We start from the raw sequence: 25,108 nt of genomic DNA, 5'->3' as shown, positions 1-25,108 counted from the left end.
CAGGAACACTGAGCAGTAATAGTGTCTGAATTCATAGCTCCTGTAGAGTTTTTGAAGAAAAAAAAGAGCATTTTGTGTGTGTGTGTGTGTGTGTGATATTTCACAGAAACAGTAGTATCTGAAAGCTGGCTGGCTGCAGCTGGACAGGCTTCCTTTTGTATGGAAACGCTGCCTCTAGTGTTGGGGAAGAAAACACTCCTTAGAATATAGTGCAATATTGTGGTGCCATCTGTCTTGAAAATGAGTTATTCTTTTATTGTCTGCGTTATAGTAGTTCCCAGACAACAGAGAAACTTCAGCTAGGGTCTGGTGCTATTTTGTGTATGGACCGGTTCCTGCTGGTGAAAGCCTTTAAAGCTTTATTTCAAAGGGTACTCACATCGGGAGTTACCACTGTGATGTGATGAGGCTTTTGCCATAAAGCTCCCAAGGATTGCACACTTGCCTAGCTTCCTGGGCAGAAGAGCGTATGGAACAGTCACTACACCTTCTGTCTCCTGTTTCAGCTTGGGATGGGACATCTTCCTCTCAGATGGTATTCTTTTTCCTATGAGTGTTTTGAGTTTCTTTTTATTTTATTTATTTTTTTTTAGAGAGAGGTAGAGAGAACAAGTGAGGGAGAGGGGCAGAGGGAAAGAGAGAGAGAATCCCAAGCAGGCTCCACACTCAGCATGGAGCCTGATGCAGGGCTCCATCCCATGACTGTGGGATCGTGTGCCGAGCCAAAATCAAGTTGGATGCTCAACTGACTGTGCCACCCAGGCGCCCCTTGAGTTTGTTTTCAAGGGGATGATGACGCAGATACACGAATCTATAGAGTTGGAAAATGAGGCAAAATTTGAAGGTTTGGCTCTTAAGGAAAAAAAAAAAGGCTAAAAATGCTTTTACTTCTCAGATTTTTTTTAGAATCAATTCAAGTGAAAAAGAATACTAGAAACATTTAAGCGATAAAAACACTCATCACTGTTAATAATTAAGATCTTTGAAAGCTTCAATGTTTGGGGTTGACAAAACAATGGTGACATGCTGGCAAGTTTTTCCTTTTCGGTTAGCTGGACTGCTGCTTAAAATTGTGTAATTGAAATGTGTATAAACATAGTAGTTATAAACTATTATGTTTATACACATTTAAACTCCGTTAAAGTATTAATGTTTGCATTTGAAAGTCTGCATGGATCAGAAAATGGATTTAGCATTTCACATCCTCTAGAATGATGACAGGGAAGTATAGGACGGTGCTGGCGCGTTTTCAAAGGCATTCTTCCCTGGTCTGGATACTATCATAGACGCAAATGCGGTTTGTTCAATTTATTATATACACAACATGCATAATAGTCTGAAAGTGGGTTTTTTTCCTTTTTCCCTTTTTTTCTTTTGGTTTTAAGCACACTGGCTACAGTTGATTATATAAAAGGTTTGAAATAGTGCCTGGTTTAAAAACTTGGGGGCTGATACTCTTTCTTTAAAAAACACCAACCTAATGAATGAATCTAGACAATGCAAACACCCACACCAATCAATTCATAAATGGATTTCATTTGAAAATGCGAATGCAGTTTGAACTTTTACGATTATGCCATTGGGCAGCAGGTGGCAAGCTTTGCTTTTCAATGAACTCCGGTTTTATTTTTATACCACAGGATGCCAAAATTTGAAGAGGGTGGTTTGCATCCACTGGAATACGTCATTTCTTGGCAGTACGGCCTTGAACCACCTCCTTTGCTCATCGTGCATAATTGCCTTTCTTTGGATGCCGAAGCCGACCCTTTGGTTCCCCCCACCTTGTTGCAGATGGATAGGGATTAATTCACATAAGCAACGCTTTTATTCCCGTGATTTTAGCAGCACACTGCTAGTGAAGAAAATAAATGAAAAACAAATGAGTTTTTTGAGGCAGTCCCTGCATGGTTTATAAGAGGTTTTGTTGTATGGACTTAATACTGACACATATATATAACTTATTTTGTTTCCACTTAAAAAAAAATCACTTCTGGGTCACCTGGGTGGCTCAGTTGGTGAAGTGTCTGACTTCAACTCAGGTCATGATCTTACAGTTCATGAGTCTGAGGCCCGCAGCTGGCTCTGTGCTGACAGCTCAGAGCCTGGAGCCTGCTTCGGACTCTGTGTCTCCCTCTCTCTCTGCCCCTCCCCTTTTACACTCTGTCTCTCTCAAAAATAAACATTAAAAAAAAAATCACTTTTGACTAGAAAACGATGCAGAGGTCTGACAAATGCACAAAATTGAATAGAGTTTCATGAAAGAATTTGTGGAAAATTGGACAAGAAAAATTCTTCTTGAGACCAGAATTGAAAACCATTGTCTTCTCCTAGACTGTACTGGGTGTTTAGTCAAGATTTGGATTTCAAGTCTGGTAAAGAGACTCAGTTTAAAGATGGGAGTGATAGTAAGGTGGACACTGAATTAATTTGGGAATTGTTATACTCTTTACATAAAACTTTTCTTTTTGGATTGTTATGCAGTGTGGAAAAATTTGAGGGAACAGAAAAATGAAGAAGACTGAATCGTTGTAAACATTTAAGCATTTAATAGTCTACAAATATTTAACACTTGCTATGCACGCTAGTTTTCCTATGCCTGTTGTTAGAAATGAGTTCATATGGGCTATGCTACTTTATGTTCATAATTTTTTATATGTTCTTAAGTTTTCCCCTTTTCTGATGCTACTTAAAAATTTTTTTTAGAAAGTGTATTGCATACAAAAGGCTATAATTTTCAACACATGCATCAAGGCGAATGATGGCAAACCCAGATTCTCATACCCACTGCCTAACGGAAGAAACAAAACACTGTCGTCGTTAGAGGCTTTCTCTGTGACCCTTCTCCATACTTTACCCTCTTTCTTCCACAAAGTAACCTGTATTAATCGTTTTCTGCTTTTTAATTTTTTATTAATTTATAAAACTTTTTTTTAAAGTTTGTTTCTTTTGACAGAGAAAAACTGAGCGAGTGTGAATGAGTGCACTTGGGAGAGGCGGGGGGGGGGGGGGGAGAGAATGAATGAATGAATGAATATGAATCCCAAGCAGGCTCCACACCAGTAGTGCAGAGCCTGATGCAGGGCTCGCACTCACCAACTGTGAGACCATGACCTGAGCCAAAATCAAAAGTCAGAAGCTTTAATGCCTGAGCCACCCAGGTGCCCCATTTTCTGCTTTTTAAAAAATAGCTTTATTATATTTTTCAGTACTTCTGAACACTGTTATTTTGGTTAGCCAGTTTTTCACTTTTCAATAAATCTATTGTTTGTATTCTTCTGAGACTAGCTTTCCTTGCTCACTTGTTACCTTCATCCATAATAGTGGCTCTCAAACTCGTCTGAGTCACCCGGATGACTTCTAAAACCTGACTTGCTGGTCCCCCACCCTCTACCCCCCACCTTTGTCTCGGGAAGGAGAGTTTGCTTGGTTAACAAACTTAAGGGTGATGCTAATGCTGTTGGTCTTGGAGCCATGCTTTGAGAACCAAGGATGATCCTGATGCTTTGTACCTGGGCTTCATTTACTTTTCTTTTTATAGTGTCTCGTTATATGAATATACCACAATTTATATATCCACTCTCCTGATGTAGGGCATGAGTTTCCAGGGTTTTGCTATTCCAGTGTTGCAATGACCATTTTTGTATAAGTCTTCTGTGAATCATTTTTAAGAGTTTTTACACAAAGGAATAAAATATCAATATTAAGGGTAAGTTTTGCTTCAGAAGACTTTTGTTTTCAAGACACACTCTGCTATGTGGCAGACATTGTCTAAAAAAGAACTGATTCTCTGTACAGAAAATAGAACAGCACACACGCAGTCCACTTTGGTGGCCGGTTCTTCAGCCTTTGCCTTTCCCAACTTGGCCATGAGAGCCACCGACTTTGGGCCCAGGACGTTACCTCCCTAGTGACGGTGGGTCTCATCATATCTGTCTTTGAAATCGACCCTGATGGCTTCCTCCAGTTTAGCCAGAGCTTCTTTGTCTTCCAAGTTAGCCTCTGTGAAGTTGACAGTGCCGCTGGTCTTCCTGTGGACCAGATGCCCCAGCCTGGCCTTCCGCTTGATGATGCAGTAGGGAACCCCCATCTTAGGACACAGGGCAGCCAGGGAGACAAACCCAGTTTGTCGGATCCGCAGCATGTGCTATTGCTACCCGCTGTGCCTTCTTGTTTTCCATCATGATGGTGACCATATTAACTCCACCTTGCAGGACAGACAGCCTGTTAGTGGGGACATCCCCTTTGCTGGCAGCTTTCTTCTCTTCCCGGGCCAATAATCTCTGTTGCTTCTCCTGCTTGGTCTCTCTGGTCTGTATTTGTGGGCCAGCATAAGTGGTTGAGTAGCTGTTTGGTGGTCCAAGGCCTGGGTGAACTGGTGAGTGGCGAGCAGCACATTTAGACCCTTCAAGAGAATAGCCCTTTGCTGCTGCAGCTGGATGTAGCAGGGTCATTTGACAAACCAGGTGAGGTCCCCTTTGGGCTGCGTGTCCTGTCTGATGCCGGAATTCTTGGGCCTTTTCTCAAACAAGGGAATGACCACTTTCTTGGCCTCTTACTTGTTTACAACAGCTGGTGCCCCAGCCACCTTCTTTCTTTCCGCATCTTGGATGGCTGGAAGAGAGAGATGAGAAACCTTTTTTACAGTGAGCTCTTGTCAAAGATCAAAACCACTCATCTTGGGCAAACCGATCAATGTTTTTCTCTTACTGTGTTATCTTGTTCTAGAATCATCCTTCCCTACTGCATTGTCCTCAGGTAGTTTTCTTATTTTCCTTTCACATTTGTTTAACACACCTGGAATTGAGCGTGCTGTGATTTAGTTTATTTTCCATGTGGATAACTGACTGTCTTACTTATTGACTAATTCCTCCCTGTCCCCCAAAACTGATACCTTTGCTGTCATATGCAGACTCCTCATCTATGTGTTGTCAAAATGAACACTTTGCTATGCAGACCTCTAAATAGATGTGTGGCTGTTTCTGGATTCTCTATTCTCGTACATTCATCTCTGTCCTTCAGCCAATACTTGAAGTATGATAATTGTATAACAAGATTTGGTAGGCAAATCCTTCCTCTTCGTTCTTTAGCTATGTTTCCACATGAATGTAGAATCGGCTTGTCACTTAAGAAACAACAACAACAAAAAAACCAACAAAAGCTGGCTAGCATTTTGATTGAAATTGATTGAGCCTGTATATAATTTTGAGATGAATATGCCTCTTTTTGATACTGACTCTTCCTATCCATAAATGCAATGTCCTTTCATTTTATTTAGGTCATCTGAAATGTTCTTGACTACTTATTAAATAATTTTCATGATCTTTCACATCTTTTATGACATCTTACTGCTCCAGTATTCCTGCCTGCTGTTGTAAGGAATCTTTTCTAAAACTTCATCTTCAAACATGCTTTCCTATAGAAATGAGGTTTCATGTTTTTCTGTGCACTGAAATTTGCTAAACTTACTAGGGTACATTGTCTGATATTTTGAGTTTTCCATAGAGATTACATCATGTATGATGATGAATTTCTTTTCCTGATCTTTACATCTAATTTTTGTGCCTTGTGGCACTGGCGGGGGCCTTCAGTTCATTGTGACACAGAAGCCGTGGTAGTGGGTGTGGTCCCTTATTTAAAGGGCGTTCCATTAGCTGTTCATCACTGGGGACCCCATTTGCCGTAGGTTTTTTGTAGATACCTTGATCGAGTTAAGGACCACCCCTTTATTGCTAGATTGCTGAGGGTATCTGTTACCGTGTTGAATTTGATCTGTTGGTTTGATCATACGGTTTCCTTTTCTCTTTAATGCGGAGATTGAACGAATTGCTAATGTTGGAACAACCTTGCATTTATATAATAAGCTTCACTGATGTCTTTTTTTAAATCTGTCATTACTTTCAGTTGGCATCTGTATTCATGAGTGAGGCTGGCGTGGAATTCTGCTTTCTCATGTTGCTTTGATAAGATTTTGGTATTAAGTTATGTTGGCCTAACAGGATGAGCTGGGGAGCGTTCCTTCCTGGTCTGTTCTTGAAAATTTTGTGTAAGATGGGATGTTTGGTCGAACTCGCATATAAAACCACTTGGGTAGTTTCCATGTAGGGGATCATTTTTTACTGTGTCATTTTGTACTTTTTATTTGTACTAAAAATTTTTTTTTGTGTGTGTTCTTTTAGATTGATTAGTCTTCCTCTCCTCATTCTTTCCTCCCTCCCCACAAACTATTTTGGATTATATACTCTCTTTCTCTGCTTAGTGATTATCACAGATGTTTACCTCAAATAAACAATTTGTATTGAAATTAACAAAGGCAAAGATATTCAGTATTTTTACCCTCCTACCAAATAACATCAGGCCTTAGGATAATAGTCTGTGCTGTTGTTTTTTAAACTTTCAAGTAAAAAAAATTTTTTTTTTAATTCTAAAAATTAGATAATCTATCATTGCTTTATATAGTCAATGCTTATTTTAGATTTTCCCATGTATTTGCCTTTTTTTTGTTACTGCTGTTCTCCATTCCTACTTGCATTTTAGACATTCTCTTTGGGACAGTTTTTCTTAGAGTGCCTCCTTTAGAAATTCTTGTGGCGAGTGTCTTTTTATTTCATTGAATCTTTCTGGGTGTGCAGTTGTAGCTTGTCAGTTACTTTTTTTTCTATTTTGAAGCCATTTTGCCACGGTCTTGTGGCTTCCCTTGTTAACTGTGGATGAATCTGCTGATGGTCATTCTGATTCTTGTTCCTTTATGGGTAATCGCTTTTCTGTTTAGATTTTAAAAATTTGTCTTGCTTGGAATTTACTAGAATCCATGTGAGGATTCATGTTTATACTTCTGCAAAATTCTCAGTCATTTTTTTTTTTAACATTTATTTATTATTGAGAGACAGAGAGAGACAGAGCATGAGCAGGGGAGGGGCAGAGAGACAGGGAGACACAGAATCCGAAGCAGCTCCAGGCTCTGAGCTGTCAACACAGAGCTGGACACGGGACTCGAACTCACAAACTATGAGATCATGACCTGAGCCGAAGTCTGATGCTCAACCGACTGAGCCACCCAGGAGCTCCCTAAATCATTTTTTAAAAAGTTTATTTACTTATTTTGAGAGAGAGAGAGAGAGAGAGAGAGGGAGGGATGGAAAGAGAGAGAAAGAGAGCAAGAACATGTGTGCACGTGCAGGAGGGGCAGAGAGAGAGAGAGAGAGAGAGAGAGAGAGGGAGAGGGAGAGAGAGAGAAAATCCCAAGCAAGCTCTGTACTGACAGTGTGGAACTCGAACTCCTGAACCATGAGATCATGACCTGAGCTGAAACGAGTCATATGGTTAACCAACTGAGACACTCAGGCGTCCCTTAGTCATTTTTATTCTTTAACTCACTGTTTCTCCCCTGTTTCCTCCTTTTACAAGTGTGATTAGGCAGCTATTACACCTCATTCTGTTCCCTGTATCTTTTAATATCTCCTGTGTTTCCTGGTCTCTGTGCTGCATGGACATTTATTTCTTCTAGTTCACTAATTCTCAACTGTGTCCTGCTATACCTGCTGTGACCCTTTGGATTCCCCTTTTCAAATGTTTGCTATTTTTTTATGTCTGAAAGTTCTGTTTGTTTTTCAAATCTCTCAAGACTAGAGAGATTTATTAATCTATATTAATCTTTTGTCAGTTAGTCATAATTTAAACGTCGTCTCTGTGTATATTAAATATAGTTACATTCTGTATCCTAAAATCCCAGTTGAATAATTGGCAGTTGTTACTGAGCTGATCCCACAGTTTGATTTGTGTGTGTGTATGTTGTGTGTGTGTGTGTGTGTGTGTGTGTGTGTGTGTGTGTTGATTCTCTTATTTCCTTGTGCATGTTGTGATTTCTTTTTTCTTTCTTTCTAATATATGAAATTTATTGTCAGATTGGTTTCCATACAACACCCAGTGCTCATCCCAACAGGTGCCCTCCTCAATGCCCATCACCCACTTTCCCCTCCCTCCCACCCTCCATCAACCCTCAGTTTAGTCTCAGTTTTTTAAGAGGCTGTTATGGTTTGCCTCCTTCCCTCTCTGTAACTTTTTTTTTCCCCCTTCCCCTCTCCCGTGGTCTTCTGTTAAGTTTTTCAGGATCCACATAAGACTGAAAACATATGGTATCTTTATCTGTATGACTTATTTCACTTAGCATAACACTCTCCAGTTCCGTCCACGTTGCTACAAAGGGCCATATTTCATGCTTTCTCATTGCCACGTAGTACTCCATTGTGTATATAAACCACAATTTCTTTATCCATTCATCAGTTGATGGACATTTCGGCTCCTTCCATAATTTGGCTATTGTTGAAAGTGCTGCTATAAACATTGGGGTACAAGTGCCCCTAGTGCATGTTGTGATTTCTGTTGTGATTACTCTGTTGCGAGTAAATGTTCAATGGAATTTTATCACTAGAATTCCTTACATCTGAGTTTTCAGGTATGTTCTTACAGAGGTTCTTTGTGTTCGATTTTGGGAAGTTCATGGAGGTACCTACCACCCATCCAGGCCAGCTTGTAACTAAAGTGGAGTTGATTTTGTTTTGGTCACTCAGGTATTTTGTCACTGACTGCCGAACTTGCACACAGCTGGACTTGTGATTCTCACCTGAGATCATATTTGTTGTTACCATAGCTTTTCACGCTCAACCAAAGCCCTAGCTGAGGTAGCCACATATCTTCACGTTTCCACTGTAGGGTGCTTTTCTTTCTTTTCTGTAGGGTTCATTTTCTAGAAATATTTCTCTCTGGTCTTTACGTGGAATCTGTTACCTTGTACAGTTTCCAAGTGTGTCCCTGTGCCCCATGCAGCACGCTGAAACCTGGAATTGAGGCATCCAGAAATGGCAGATGCCCCTCCAGGGCACATTCCTGTTCTGGTGCCAACTCATTTCCCTGGATTCATGCTCTCTGGTTGTTCCTGGCCCCTGAGAGTTTCTTGTACTCGCATGCCAGCTCGACCATAGTTTGATATTTTGTCCAGCAATTTAGTTGTGTGGTACTGGCAGATTTTCTCTGCACATCTAACCCTTTGTTTTGCCAGAAGTAATTTATTTTAAAGACTTTTCATTCTGAGAAATTAGAAACCTCATAGTTGGAGGATAAAGCATAAGGTTCCTTGTGCTGCGAGGAGCTCATGTCACAGCTGAGTAACTAGACTTCAGGTCTTTGGAGAGATTCATGCTTTCTTCTCCTTGTCATTTGGAGCATGAGAAGTCTTATGAAAACCCTCTTTTTGGGGAGCTCTTTCAACTAACTAGATGGCCAGTGAGCCCGAGGGATCAGCAGGATTCTACTCTTAGGCAGCTTTCCCCATATTTTTCCTTGGCATCCTGACCGCGATACCCTGCTCTGGGCTTTGCCTCCTGCCCTTTGTCTTTTTGTGCCCATCCTCATTATTAAACCTGGTTTCCTCTTGCTTCGTTTTGCTCACTAGTTTCACCTGGGCATTCTTCAGCTTTAGCAAACGTGCACTTGGAGAGTACTGATGAGTATATGCAGAAATTAAATTGGCTTTTGTGTCTTCTAATCTCACTTGTCTCCTTTAGGGTTTGAGAGTAAATTGAAGTTCTCTTCATTTCAAGAGAGGTGGAGAGGGATAGTGATTTCGGGTAGGAAAAGGGTAGATACATACTTGTTGCTTCTCCTGTGGCGGAAAGCAAAACATAGCTGCTGTTAGAAAGGGAGAGTGGAAGCCCCATCAATACATATTTTCTTAAGCCATTAAAACTCCTGAATTAGTATACCTGCCTAGTAATGGAAATGATATATCTGTTTTGAGCATGCTGTTGTCTTGGGTTTAAATTGCGATCTTTTAATGCTGTTTCAGAGTCTTCTGTTGTAGTGGCCACCTGTAAACTTGGCAGCCTTTAGAGTATTGCCAAAAATATCAGGACACCAAATAAAACATCTTCTAACCGAAATTGAGATCAAGTATATCTTTGGCTGACCATTGCTAATCCCAGACTTGTCTAAGTCATTGAGAAATTACATGTTATGTTTGTGTGTGTATGTGGGGGGGTATAATAATATAATCATAGGCAATTAAATTGAATTGAGGAAGTGAATGAAATTACTTTTTTTTTTTTTTTGTCCCATATTATTTCTTTTTCGGGAATCTGGGTTGGAATTAGATAACCATTAGTTTAGTATGTCAGTATCAAACCTGGAGTGATAATAAGCTTGGAAGGGCAGATTCTGGGGTGAGGAAAGACAGACTATGGTTTCTTGAAGTTGAGCTTTTAGATTGGAAAAGCTCTATACTCTTATTCTCTCTTCTGTTGTGTTCTCAAGGAGAGATCAGATAAGAGATCTAACAAGACAGGTTTTGGAGTACAGAAGCAGTGGCTGAAGTGCAGCTAGAGTAGAAGACAGATCTAAAGAGTTGTCCTCTCCTCTCTTTCATTTTTTGGAAGAAAATGAGCTGTGGGTTACCTCAAGGCTCGACTTGGGTTTGTGATCATGAGTACTGATTACAGGAGGTGCTAGTCAGGAATCCTTGAGGATCTGCAAGCAGGATGGGGCCTGTCAGGCAGAGGGGGTTCACAGGGGATTGGAGGATGGGTGTAGACTGAGGTTTGGAGCGGTGGGTATTGTGAACTCCAGCTCCAGGGAGTGCTTCCTGGTCACATGTTTAGGAACCAGAGACCTTTACGTGCTGTTAAGGAGCTCACAGTTCAGTAGAAGGCCTGCGCGCGTGCGCACACACACACACACACACACACACACACAGGGTACTATTTCCTTGTGATAAAGATAATGGGAGAGGTTTTGCAGGTGCTCTGGGAGTTGAAAGAAGAATGATTTACCATTTCCTTCTCCATCAAACCTAAACTCTTTGTTAAGACCCTCCATGATAGGGACCTATCCACTACTTGCTCAGCCCTGTTCTTCACTCTTCTCCGGCTGATGCCTCCCCCACCATGTGGGCCAGTTTCCTCACCTGACCTCTCCCAGGCTCTTTCTCAGCTCCACACTTATTTTCTCTCACCTCCACCTGACAGATCCTCCCTAGAATTGTGGGATGCAATTCATTTTTCTAAGAGCTTCCCAAGAACTCTGATGATAGCGAGCATTTATTCATAACATGCAGTGTTCACAACATGTCAGGTGTTCTGCACACATGCTCTTGTGACAGGGGCGATGTTCAAACCGTGATGGTATAGCAGAGACACGGAGCAGTCAGAGCCAGCTGTAGTGTAGGGCAAGGTTGCCTGCTGTCCTGGAGGTTATTCTTTTTAATTTTCAAGATTATTTATTTATTTTCAGAGAGACAGAGACAGCATGAGTGGGGGAGGGGCAGGGAGGGAGAGGGAGAGGGAGAGGGAGAGGGAGAGGGAGAGAGAGAGAGAGAGAGAGAGAGAGAATGAATGAGAATCCCAAGCAGGCTCTGCACTGTTGGCTCAGAGTCCGATGTGTGACTTGAATTCACAAATGGTGAGAACATGACCTGAGCCGAAATCAAGAATCAGACATTTAAATGACTGAGCCACCCAGGTGTCCCTGGAGGTTATTCTTTTAGTGCTGAATTGTCGAGGGGTTACTGGGTAGAGCTGCACTTAGCAGGGGAGGTGAGGGTGCCCAGAACTGTGTCTCTGCCATCTGCTCTATAAGAATATGAGCAGTTTTATGGAGAAAACACTGTACTGGTGGTACCTCCCAGTTGGCTGTCAGGCTGCCTTGCAGCAGCCCCATCATTAACACCTTTTTTGTACAAACTAGGAAAACTAGTTTTATATTTATTTATTTATTTATTTATTTATTTATTAATATATGAAGTTTATTGTCAAATTGGTTTCCAATACAACACCCAGTGCTCATCTCAAAAGGTGCCCTCCTCAGTACCCATCACCCACCCTCCCCTTCCCCTCACCCCCCATCAACCCTCAGTTTGTTCTCAGTTTTTAAGAGTCTCTTATGCTTTGGCTCTCTCCCACTCTAACCTCTTTTTTTTTTTTTTTCCCTTCCCCTCCCCCATGGTCTTCTGTCAAGTTTCTCAGGGTCCACATAAGAGTGAAACCATATGGTATCTGTCTTTCTCTGTATGGCTTATTTCACTTAGCATCACACTCTCCAGTTCCATCCACCTTGCTACAAAGGGCCATATTTCATTCTTTCTCATTGCCACATAGTACTCCATTGTGTATATAAACCACAATTTCTTTATCCATTCATCAGTTGATGGACATTTAGGCTTTTTCTACAATTTGGCTATTGTTGAGAGTGCTCCTATAAACATTGGGGTACAAGTGCCCCTATGCATCAGTACTCCTGTATCCCTTGGGTAAATTCCTAACAGTGCTATTGCTGGGTCATAGGGTAGGTCTATTTTTAATTTTTTGAGGAACCTCCACACTGTTTGCCAGAGTGGCTGTACCAGTTTGCATTCCCACCAACAGTGCAAGGGGGTTCCTGTTTCTCCACATCCTCCCCAGCATCTATAGTCTCCTGATTTGTTCATTTTGGCCACTCTGACTGGCGTGAGGTGATATCTGAGTGTGGTTTTGATTTGTATTTCCCTGATGAGCGATGTTGAGCATCTTTTCATGTGCCTGTTGGCCATCCGGATGTCTTCTTTAGAGAAGTGTCTATTCATGTTTTCTGCCCATTTCTTCACTGGATTTTTTGTTTTTTGGGTGTGGAGTTTGGTGAGCTCTTTATAGATTTTGGATTCTAGCCCTTTGTCCGATATGTCATTTGCAAATATCTTTTCCCATTCCATTGGTTGCCTTTTAGTTTTGTTGAATGTAGGAAAACTAGTTTTAGAAACATAGCCTGCCACAGTGACAGCTAGTAAGTGAGAATCAGACCTTGAACACAAACCTGTCTGACCTTAAAAAATGATCATGAGTTTGTGACCACCAGGCCACTTCACACAGCTGGTAGGTTGTCATTCGGAGTCGTGCATTCACCGTTTCCTCTGGATCTAGTCTGATCTAGCTAGATGGCTCTCCGATGATAGCTGGCTGAGGGTCGTTTGGCAAGTGCATGTTTTACTGTGTAAGAAGCCGCCAGACTGTTTTTCACGGCAACCACCCCATTTTGTATTCTTCCCAGTAGTGTGTGAAAGTTCTAATAACTGTACATCCTTACCAGCACTTAGTAGTGTCAGGTTTTTCTTTGCAATTCTAATGGACGTATAGCAGTAGCTCACTGTGGTTTTATGACAAACTTCGCTGGATTAAAAATGCTGAGGATGTTTTCACGTGCTTATTTGCCATCTGTAGATTTCCTTTGAAGTGTCTTTGGTTCTTTTGGCATGTTTTTAATTGGGCTGTTTGCTTTCTTGTTATGACTTCTTTTTTGTTTTTTTTTCCCCCTTTAACAGGACTTCCTTTTCAGGGATTTGTTAATTAGGTTTTTCAGGGCATTTGATATAAACACTTTATAAAGTGCTTCAAAGAAGATGCTCTAGGAGTGGTTGCCAAGGAAAACTATGATGGACTTTGGTTCCGACGGGGGCAGGAGCAGTGAGGATGTGCTTTCCTCAGTGTGGTTTTGAAACAGGAGGACAGAAAAAAGGGAGAGAGAGGAAAGAGCCAGAATGCACAGGAGGGATTTTGATCCTCGGTCTTAAAAGGCAAACAGGGGTTTGTTTGGCTGCCAGTCGAAGCTGGGAGGGTTAGAAATGCCAAAGGGATGGTTCACTCTGAAAAAAGCGGTTGAACAACAAGAAGAACTGTCCATCCTTTTCTGCCCAGAACTGGGTGAGGCTGAACCAGTGAGAGGTTGCTACCACTGGGCAATGAGGTCACATTATTTTGTAACAGAGTGAGCAAATACTGAATACTTTAAGGAAGGGTAAGAATTTACCCCTAGATAGTGACAATAGGTATGTATTTTCAGCATCTGTACTGGTATGTTAATGGTTTTTTCTTTAAACAAAACTACCCTTTGGCTTATATGTGAACTTCTGGGAAGGAATCTGTGAGGCTGAAGCACTCATTGCTTGTCACCTGACCTGCAAGCCCTGTGACATTGGAAAAACCAACCAGGTGTCTTGTCCTAGGGTTTCAAGGCCATCAAGGCTTTGGACCTCAGCCCCCAGTGTTGTCTACACATTGTGGTGTGTGTATTTTTGAGGGGAGTGGTGACATGGCTTCTTTGAGGCTCGCGGAAAGCTTATAATTCCCAGTGGCAGTGAATCTCTGTTCCAGAGGGCATGCTTGTTGGCACATTGGCTGTGGGAATGGCATTGCCGACGCTCCTTGTCTCAGCTTGAAAATATTATGGCAGGAAGTCCTGCGTCTGATGATACTAGGTATACATTAAAGTAGTGGGATTGAGCCCAGAGTCTTTTCTGCTCTTGGAGGAGCAGCTTTGATTCCCTTCCTGACATAATTAGCCATTGGTCAAGAAAAAACTTTTTTCATGTATTAAAAGTACCCCAGATAATGTGTGTTCCCGATTGTGTCATTATAATTATTTATGTATATATGTATGCACATATATGTGTATATGTATATGTGTATATATATATGTGTGTGTATATACATGTATATAAAGCTATACTGTTTATTAGAAAATAAACCCAGCTACTAGGGTGGGCTGAATTTATGCACTGTACCATGCTGTTTGTTGGAGAAGACAAAACAGGGTAAAACATTGCTGGAAGATAAGGGCCCTTTAAGCAGAGCATGAAGCAAGACAGCTGCTCAGGCTGGGGTGGCAGGTGTTGGCTGTGGATGGGTGAGTAGTAATTGATAGGCCAAAAGGGGAGGAAGTATAAGGAGAAATTGGGCCGAGCATGCTTCACCTGGAGTATTCCTGTCGGGGGGCGGGTGGGGGGGGGGGATAGATGTAAGTGGCGTTGAAAATGCAGCATGGGTGAAATGCTGGTTTGGAAAATGTATCTGGAAGTGGATGGCCAGGTGTGTTGTAGAGCAGGCAAAGGGGTAAAGGTCACGTGATTCCACTGATTCATAGACTCTGGATTCAATGTATAAATTTTTGCTGCATTTCTTAGAAATAATTTTCTAAATGTTCAGAAGGAAAGGTGTGCTTTGACTTCTTATTAAGTAGGATTGTTAAAGGAAAAAAAACAATTTTCTGTTTTTAAACTACAAGGAGTGAACCCTGAATAAGTTACGGACCGTAGTTACTAGGCACCACTAGGGAGTGGTGGATTCAGAAAGGTGGTAAAGAGAACAAAAAAGCAGTCAGGAATTGAGAAGCAGCTGAGGATTGCAGGTGGCGAGTGGTGTTGGTGGAAAGAGATTGAGCATTTATTCAGCAGAAGGAGGTGTATGACCGTAATTGAACCCATTCCTTAGGGTACAGCCAAGTGCTGGCAGGAAAGACAGAACCAGAACCATGAAAAGATTTTGCAGTGCAATACCTGTCTTCCAGAATCCTCCTGGAGAAGAACAATATTGTCGGTTCTACGAGTAACTGGGTTAGAAGTAGCTTTGACAGTGAAAATCTTGGCCTGACCCATTGATGTCTGTAGCAGCACTTTCTAAAAGTAAGGTGCTCACACTCCAGACCTGTAGAAGATATTCCACTGGGATGCAAGAAAACAAAGCAGTAGACGTTCTGCTTATATTTACTTCTGTCTAACGGTAGGAACTGTACTTTACATAATAGTCTGTCTGCACATTGCCCTGGTTCCTTCGGTGCCTGAAGGTCAGCAGCCCCAGGGTATTTCAAGAGAAGAGCGTGGGTTCTGCTGACAAGGGCGACTGACTCTGTATGGAGGTTTATCTCTACCCGATTAAGTAGATTTCCAGATTACAGCATCTTAAGTAGTCAGAAAATCTTACAGCACGTTACAGTGGCATGGGGAGTGATCCTTATAATCTTTGGTACCACAAAAACTAATGGGAGCAGATTACCTAAAGGAGTTGTTGAAGATGGATTAGGAATTGTTCTTGTAAAGGCAGGCATTTTGGCCTTTCAAGTGATACTTGGCTGTCGTATTGCTGCCCCGCAGATACTTGAAAAACTAATGCACATAATCTGCTTCCAAAATAGAGATGATAAGTTAATGAATAAGGAAGTAGGTGTTTTCTTTTAACGATCATGTGCTACAGAAAGGACATCTAGAAAATAAGTGTGTGGACACACTTTGATTGCTAAACGATTTTCATTGTGGAAAGTGGTAGCTGTTTTGTCGTGTAAACTCATTCCTTTATACTTGAAAATCTTCAACTAAAATCATGCAAAGGGTTTCAAACTCAGTGAAGATTTTTGTCAAAATGGAACATTTTCCAATTAGTTTGCAAGACCAACTGACTGAAAGGGAAAATGGAAAGTTCCTAATTTTAGTAAAGAAGCCTTTGAATAATTAGTGTAGGAGACTGAAACTGGAGAATTAAGACTTTAAGAATAGTTCTGCTGTTTGGACCCAGGTGTCTATGTGAGGTGTCTTTTTTAAGCTAGACCAGGTAGTGGAGGTAGATATTGAAATACACTGTCCTTAGAGCGTTTCAAAGGTTTGATTCTACGATAAGGTGTTAAACTGAGATTTAAGAAAACAAAACAAAACAAAAAAACCAAACGAAACACATTTGGTGGCAGAGTCATTGAAAGAAGAAGTGTTTTTAGTGGAAAAAAAAGGATTAAGAATAACAGAATTAGTTTTGAATTTCTTAATTTCATCTTTATCTCTGCCTTCTAAATTTATATTTTTGAGTATGTGTTAAATGTGCCTGTAAATGCAGTAGGAAGTGTGTATTGGGGGTTGGACTGAAGTTTTTTTTTTTTCCTTCTGGTAGGTATATGATTCTTAATTTTTTAAAAATGTTTATTTTTGAGAGAGAGAGAGAGAGAGAGAGAGAGAGAGAGAGAGAGTGTGGGGGAGGGGCAGAGAGCGAGGGAGACACAGAATCTGAAGCAGATTCCAGGCTCTGAGCTGTCAGCACAGACCCTGATGCGGGGCTCAAATTTATGAACCATGAGATCATGACCTGAGCTGAAGTCGGATGCTGAACCAACTGAGCCACCCAGGTGCCCCTGATAGGGTACATGATTCTGCAAGTTGGGAGGCCAGTGGTTCACAGAAGGAGACCCGCTGGGATCTTTCTTACGAAATCATCCTGGTCTCTGTGGGATTGGGGGCTGTTTCAGGGATTCGAGTCTCTTGCTCCCTGGAATGGTAGCCTCAGTGGTGGGGGAGGAAGAAGGACTGGCGGCATTCCTGGGGGACTGAGGTGGGGGGGGGGTCTGTTCATTTGCACTGCCTGAGTTGGGCTGTGGGGAGGGTGTGGTCCTACTGAAGGAGGCAGGACCGTGTCCTGCTGGCGAGGTCCTGGCACCCTGGAGGACGGGAGGAAATGCCTTGCAGAGGCTCTCTGCCTGGCCTGTTTGGGTTTCCATCTCTGGCAGAAACGGTTTTGATCATGAATTCTGTCTTCAGAACAGCACTGTCCAATAGTAATAGAATGTGAGCCACATGTCTAATTTTAAATTTTCTAGTAGTTACACTGAAAGGTAAAACAGATGAAGTTATTCAATAACATTATTTAACTAAAAATACCCAAATACCATTTCATTGTGTAATCAATATAAAATATTAATGAGATTTTTTTTCCTCCCATGCTGAGTTTTAAAAATGACTGTTTGGTTTATACTTACAATGCCTCGGTTGGGATTAACCATGTGTTCAGTGCTCATTAGCCAGTGCTGGTGCAGCTTTAGAACATCGATCAGAAATGTTACAGCAAAGTTAGAAGAAATCTGCACATCATCTAGCTTGTGGGTTTGGAGGCCTGGCTGGCTTCAGGATTTTCTCTTATCCCCCATTTTTTTTTTTTGCAGTAAGGTCTGTGCCCAACATGGGGCTTGAACTCACAACCCTGAGATCAAGAGTTGCATGCTCTACTGACTGAGCCAGCCAGACGCCTGTCCTACCTTATCCACCCTCCATTTTTTAACAGTTGGAGTCCTGTATATTTTTAGAGTACATGTAATGGTTAAGGGATTTGAACACTTGTGGATAGCCAGTGTGCAGGTGACTTGTCTGTGGCTTCTGGAATCTCCTATTTTATTCCAGGTCGGGTGGGGAAAGACTGAGATGCTACCTTTTACCTTTTGACAGGGACTCAACGAAGAGAGGTTGTCCTGCATATAAGGTGATGGAGATGATGTCTCTGAACCTATATTGTCACCTGACTGTTGTCCAGGTGATGTGGCAGAGCTTACGTCCTGGAGGGAAGGCCCTAGACTCAGAAAGAAGATTTGGCTTCAGGTTTCTACTTTGTTCCACACCAGCTTTATCATATGGGCAAATCCTTAGGCTTCTTGGTGAGGTTTCCTCAGCTGGAAAGTGAGCGTGGTCATTCGTCATGGTGTGATGGTCAAGTCTGAGTTAAGGATGGGGGAGTGCTGGAAAAAGTGCTGTTAGAAACCGCAAAGCTCTTGGGGCACCTGGGTGGCTCATTGGTTGAGTGCCCATGACTTCATCTCAGGTCATGATCTCACAGTTTAAGAGTTCAAGCCCTGAGTCCAGCTCTGGGCTGACAGCTCAGAGCCTGGAGCCTGCTTCGGATTCTATGTCTCCCTCTCTCTCTGTCCCTCCCCTGCTCACACTCTGTCTCTCTCAAAAAATGAATAAACATTATAAAAAATAAAACAACTTCAAAAACCTTCTGAGAATGGAGAGGCAGTTGGGGGAGCCGTCCCATCCTAACTGTGGTGGTCCTGCCCTCTCTGGGAATTTTCTAGAATGGGCCTGTAAAATAACTGTACCGTTCAGAGCTGGGTGTTGTGATGATTCATTTGCCAGCTAGACTGTGCCCGGGTTTTCAAAGCTTGTGTTGCCAAGTTGTGTGACGTGGGCAAGGCTGTGGTGGGTTTGCAGCCTTGGCCTTGTGCATGGTGTGCAACGGGGCCTGGATAGCTGGTGCCTTGTAATAAAACGGCAGTCGAGGGGCACCTGGGTGGCTCTGGCGTGAAGCATCCGACTCTCGATTTTGGCTCATGGTTTGTCAGATCGAGCCCTGTGTTGGGTTCATGCTGTCGGCGTGGAGCCTACTTGGGATTCTGTTTTTCCTCTCTCTGCCCCTCCCCATGCATGTGCTTAAACTTAAGAAGAAAAAAAAAAAAAGGCAGTTGATTTCTGCTCCCACTTCTTGCTCCATCTCTTAGGCTTCCAACAATCTCAATCCTAGAAAGCTATCAACTCTCCCCAGGAAATGCAGAACCCAAAGAATTGGGCACATATTTCCATTTCCTTTTTAAATGATACAGTCTCTATTCAAGTTTTACTTGAATATCGATTCATGGTTTGCATAAGCTGTTTGAATTTTAAATGTGTGTGTGAAAATCTTGGAGTTCCAATTTTACCCAAGTGATTGTTAGGGGTGCAGCCTGGTCTCACACCTGTGTGCCAGGCTGGTGAGGACTTCCTTGTGCTTGTCTGTCAAGAACCATGAAACTTCAGCCAGGAACACGGCAGGTCTCTGGGTGTGCACTAGAGGGCTGTACTATTGGAACTCTGATACATGAGCTCTCCCATTTCAAAACTGACTGATACATGCACGTGTGGTATTTGGGAAAACTTAAGGTGACAAAGCTTTAGTAACGTTGATTCTTTGAAAGAGGTGTTTGCTACTGTTCACTTCTGTGAACTATTTTTAATGTTTGTATTATCTAGCTAAAATTAAACTAGGGTCTTTAAGCATATTTAAACATTGTCTAAGAGTGAATGGGAAAATTTTGGCAAAAATAAGCAAAACCCCCCCCCCCTTATTGAAATCTGGGAGAAATGGGTTTAAAAAACCCCAAATAGCTAATGTCTAATATTATGTGAGAAAGTCAAAAACCTGATTTACCATTTGTCAGACCAGTTAAAAAATTTTTTTTTTAATATTTATTTTTGAACTGATAAGAACAGACACTACACTTGATCTTAGCCAAAAGGCCGAAAAGCGATTAATATTTATTTTTGAGAGACAGAGACGGAGCATGAGCTGGGGAGGGGCAGAGAAAGAGAGGGAGACACAGAATCCAGAGCATGCTCCAGGCTCTGAGCTGTCAACACAGAGCCCGATGTGGGGCTTGGACTCACCAACCACAAGATCAAGACCTGAGCCAAAGTCAGACACTAACTGACTGAGCCACCCAGGTGCCCCTGTCAAGCCAGTTTTTTGACAATAAACTTATGTTGTCTTATGTAGAGCCAAGTTGTAGGACAAAACAGAAACGACATACTAAGGGAAATTAGCTTATTGAGATACTAACAATAAATGTCTTTTTTTCTAAGTGTTATTTTAGAAAACAGCTTTGTTAATGGATTCCATGATTTTTTGGATTGCTTTCACTTTTGAAATTCCAGTCTCCTATTGAATTACTCCTCCTCCTCCATTTTCCGCCTTACTGTTGGGCCAGAAGGACTAGAAGAAGGAAGTGGTACATGGTCTACTTTTTCGAGGATGGGTACAAGAGGCACATGTCCAGTGGTGATGTCAATGGGCAACCATCTTGGGTAGGATACTCACAAGAGAGCTCAAGCTGTCTTTAATTAGGATTTAATCCTTAATTATCTTTAGGTGAGGCTAAGTTTTGCTGTAATAATCTCAATAACTTAATGTATTTATATCACAGTCTAGTGTGGAACAAATGACTCACTATGGCAGCTCTTCTCCAATAGTGAATCAAAGGCCCAGTGGATTCCATTTTGTGACTCCTCATCTTGTGGTTCTTCATTTCGAACTCTGAGTTGAGGAGAAAGTAGGAAAGAGCGGGGAGAGGGATGGAGAAAGAGAGCTCTTGGAGATTCACATCCATGCTTTTTTTTTTTTTTTTGATGATTTTTTTTTTTTTTGAGATCTAATAATATGCCATACAATATTCCTGTGACAGGAAGTTGAGTAGTTCTTTCACTCACATTCTCATGGGGAGAACTTAGTTGTCCTAACCTAAATCTAAGGAAGGCTGGGAAATGGAGTCTATGGGTCCAGTAAGGAAAAAAACAAAACAAAACAAAACACGGGCAAACATAATACTTTGTCACTGCTCCACTGAGTTTCTGTGACCTCCCCTTGACTCATGGGAAGCTCACGCTACTTTGGCCCACACTGATGGACAAGCAGGCTGTTTGCCTTATAGCCACCATCTCCATTCTGCCCAGTTGTGTGTTTTCTTCTCTCCTGTTCCAACAGGTGTGGGGGAAGGGGCGCAGATCCCTCAGTGCATTGTGTAAGCAGACACCTGTCTGGGGAACAGTCGCCAATCTCCCTGTGTGGTGGGAAATCCCGAATTCAACAAGAGGTTCAATGGAACTGTCTTTCCTTGTTTGACCTTCAGAAAGACCCAGTTCCCCACAAGACTGTTGACGTGCTTATTCTCTTCTGTATCCTTTTCTCCTCTCCTTTACAGTTTGGGCTTGGAGTTGCAGGTGGGGAAGGTGTGCCTAGTAGATACCTCTTGCATAGGGGAGTGGGGTTTCTTTTATAGAAAATCCTTGCAGAGGATTTTCTTTATAATTCCACAAAATCATGAGTTACCATAGAAACAGGTAACAATTCTGAATCTCTTCAAATGATTTTTCTTCTGGGAATATCTACAAGATGCTAAAATGTTTATTCAGTATATTTCAAAATTCCTTGTATTATTGGCATATTTTATTTCAGTGAGTTAATACAGAGTATGAGTCACCCTGTAGTAAATTTGATGCAGGTATTTTGATTTATTAATATTATACAAGCTTTATTTTGGAATAACTTTAGATTTACAGAAAAGTTGCAAGGATAATCTAGGGACAGAAAAGTTGCAAGGATAATCTAGGGACTTTGCATATACCTTTCACACTGGTGCTTAAGATGATTTAAGTTCATTTTCATGTACTGATTAAGAGTTTCTCTTAATGTTCATATATTGGACAACCATGTTAAATTTGTCAAAACTAAGAAATTAACATTGGTGAACTGCTGTTAACTAAACTATAGCTTTTATTCTGATTTCACCACTTTTTTCACTAATGTCCTTTTTCTGGTCCAAATCTGGTCCAGGATATTATCACTTGGCACTTGGTTGTCCTGTTTCCTCAATATCCTGTAATATGTTACAGTTTTTCATTTTTCTTTTGTTTTTTCTAAACCTTGACACTTCTGAAAGTGTTTTGTGGTATGTCACCCAATTTGGGTTTATCAGTGTTTTTTCACGATGAGATGGACTTATGGGTTTGGGAGAAAAATACTGCAACGGTGAAGTGCCTTTCTCATCTCTTCAAATGAGGAGGTAGATGATAGAGACCATGGTATCACTGGTGATAATAATATTGACCACTTGCTAAGGTTGTGTCTCCCAGGTTTTGCTACTGGAAAATTATTATTTTCCCATTCCATCCTTTCTTATAAGTCACCAAGTACCATCCACACACAAGAGGTGGGGAATTAAGCTCTACCTCTGGGGCTGTGGCGGGGGGGGGGGGGGTATCTTTGTATTTTATTTGGAATTCTTTTGCAGTGAATACTTGTCTTGTTTCCCCCATTTAATGATTTAGTCTCTTATTTATATTAGTTTAGCTTGATACTTATTCTTTAGGTTATATGATAATTGTTCAAATTATTCCACCTTTGGCCATTGAGAGCTCTTTCAAGTTGACTGTTGGGTACAAAGAAACCTAGGAATGTTTCCAGTTACTTGGACCTGGATAAATAGGGGCTTCTCCACTTCCTCAGTGGTAACTGTTACATGAGAAGCATGTTATGATCTTTGTAGATCAATAATACCCGTCTATAAGAAAGTATATAGAAACTTGGCAGTGTTTATGAAAGTCATAAGCATTTAGTAATATAATTAGCATTACAAGCTATTTCAGAGACTAATCCCTGCAAAAGACCCTTGATACAAGATTCTTAGGGGCTTAGAGGAAATTAGAAGAAACCACCCTACCTCCTCTGTTTTATAGATGAGAAATGAAAGCTTCCAAAGTTTAAGTGATTTGCCTACACAAAGCCAGGACTAAAACTTACTTCCAGGGCCTTATAAAGCTAGTTCTTTCCACTGAATCAAGCAGTTAGTCGTCCTCCTGTTTTTGTTTTTCAAACATGAATACTCTGGAATATTTTGCAGATATAGAAACGTAGTTGCTACGTAATGATAAATACTACTGGAGGAAGAATTTTGCATGTTTTACATAGGCATATCAAGTTGATAGCTTGTACTAAAGAGCACCTTAAAAACAATTTATTGAATTTCATATTTTGATAAGGTTTTCAGCACAGAAAACCAGTGTTCTGGGTCTTTTGGATATACTTTGATGTCAGAATTTCTGTTTAACTGGTACTAATTCAATTGCCCTGATTTTATTTTGAGCCATGTCCACTTTAGTATAAATGTAGCAGGAGAAAAAGCATTTCCTTTTATGCTCAGAAAGTGACATGGCGTGTGTGCATTGAAATGACAGTGTTAGAAGAAGATGGAGAATGTGTGGAACCAACGTGTTAATTTTACCTGCGGTTAATTCAGAGGTAGGTGTTTATCTTATTTTCACAGCCGTACACATTCACTGCCACTGGGTGTTATCCTTATGAGTGATTACCATTACATTAACTTGGTCTTCCAGGAGGGGAAGGATGACGTGAATTTCGTTTTAAAAGGCAGCATTGGTTAGTACAACATTTAAGAAGTGTTTTGCCTATGCCAGTAAAAAGCTATACCATTATGTTGATGGATTTGCTACTTTGTGTCCTATTAAGTATAAAATGTGACCATATATTTTGGATTCCAGCTTCTTTTCTGGTTTGTTGAGCACACCGGTGCTTAAGACGATGATTTAAATTAGTTTTAATGCACTTGGGTAATCAAGCGTACAATGCTTTGAAGCCACTAGCAGAGAAAAAGAAGAGGGCTATTCCAGCCTTCCCCACTAATGAGACCCATAAATCAACAGAATGAACATGGAAACTTCAGGGAGCCTTGAGATCTAATTTCAAACACCTTAAAGTTAGGACTCCTTTTCTTGGGTTCAGACTTGCTGGGACCATAGTGCCTTAGGGTAATGGCTGAGCTGAAAAATCTGGGTATAAAGTGGAGAACTTCTGTAGGAAGAAAGCAGCTGGGCCACATACTCTCTTACCCTTCGGATTGGACAGGCTTGGGGTTATTAGGAGGTCTGGGCCTGAAGGAGTGGAAGAGTTTTCGGTATTGGTATTCATGTTCCAAACATAGATTATCTGAGAAATCATAACATGACTGCAAGAGGGAGAGCATTTTCCTTTCAGTGTATCATTATAGTGGGCTTCTGAAGCTAACTCTGCTGCGATAAATTTGGAGCATAAAAGCTTTTTGAGACAAAAGGAAGGAGCCTGAACTTTAGAGAATACATTGGACACCTCCCTAAAAGAACAGAGAAATGCCTTTTAGACTTCAGGTACATCTGTGGCAAATATGAAAACAAGCTATTTCTAGGCCTCTGGCAGAGGAGACTGGTCACTCACTGTGTTCTTAAAAACAAAGAAAATAGGCAAGAGACATTTGGAATAAAAGATCCAAGGTTTCTAGATGTTGTTGGTTCAGTCAGTGTCAGAAACTCTTAGCTCTTCTCTTGCAAGCTGACTTTGGACCGTATACATAGACATATTTGAAATGCAGACTCCACTCCCATGTATTTCACCCTGGTACTGGTCACGTCTATGTGCCGGTGCATGATGGGATGAGAGTTTAGGACTCCAAAGTGGTGTTAGAAGTGAGCTGAGAAGAAATGACAGTGTCCTAGGGATCCTTTTTGTTTAATTTCCCCCTTGAAAACGCACTGGAATCCTAGAGCACATGAAGGTACTTAATTCTAATAACTGTAGGACTATTTGCATAGTAGGTAGGTTTCTGTGGATTTTAGTAATGTGTTGTCTTTGATCGTTACTGGGAACCATTTAACTACAAGGTGTAATGGCACAATTATTTTGCCATAAAAGTTTATATTTTGATTTGGGCTGTGTGTAAATCATCTTAAAGGGTGTGTGTGTGTGTGTGTGTGTGTGTGTGTGTGTGTGTATGTGTATGTATATTCTATGTATAGGAGCAGGCCGGGGTTGGGGTGGCTTTTAAATTGCTTACACTGAATTTAAAATTCTAGGTGTTTTTTGTTTTTTGTTTTTTTTAGAAATACTATGATGGCTAAAATTGAAATATTTGTGGTCATTAAAAACAAAGC

The 25,108-nt window shown here is 41.2% G+C and overlaps 1 protein-coding gene and 1 pseudogene across 6 annotated transcripts in view; one reads left to right on the top strand and one right to left on the bottom strand.

Annotated features, from left to right (window-relative positions):
* Nucleotides 1-25,108, top strand: part of LTBP1 (latent transforming growth factor beta binding protein 1) — a 398,930-nt gene that overhangs the window by 62,819 nt on the left and 311,003 nt on the right. The window lies entirely within an intron of this gene.
* LOC128773706 (U2 spliceosomal RNA) lies at nucleotides 19,762-19,885 on the bottom strand (annotated as a pseudogene).

Source organism: Panthera pardus, unplaced genomic scaffold, assembly GCF_024362965.1.
Source record: "Panthera pardus isolate Hobbes unplaced genomic scaffold, ASM2436296v1 HiC_scaffold_26, whole genome shotgun sequence".
In the NCBI taxonomy this organism is placed as follows: Eukaryota; Metazoa; Chordata; class Mammalia; order Carnivora; family Felidae; genus Panthera; species Panthera pardus.
Note: the sequence above shows the minus strand (reverse complement) of the source record. Positions and strands in the feature narration are given on the sequence as shown.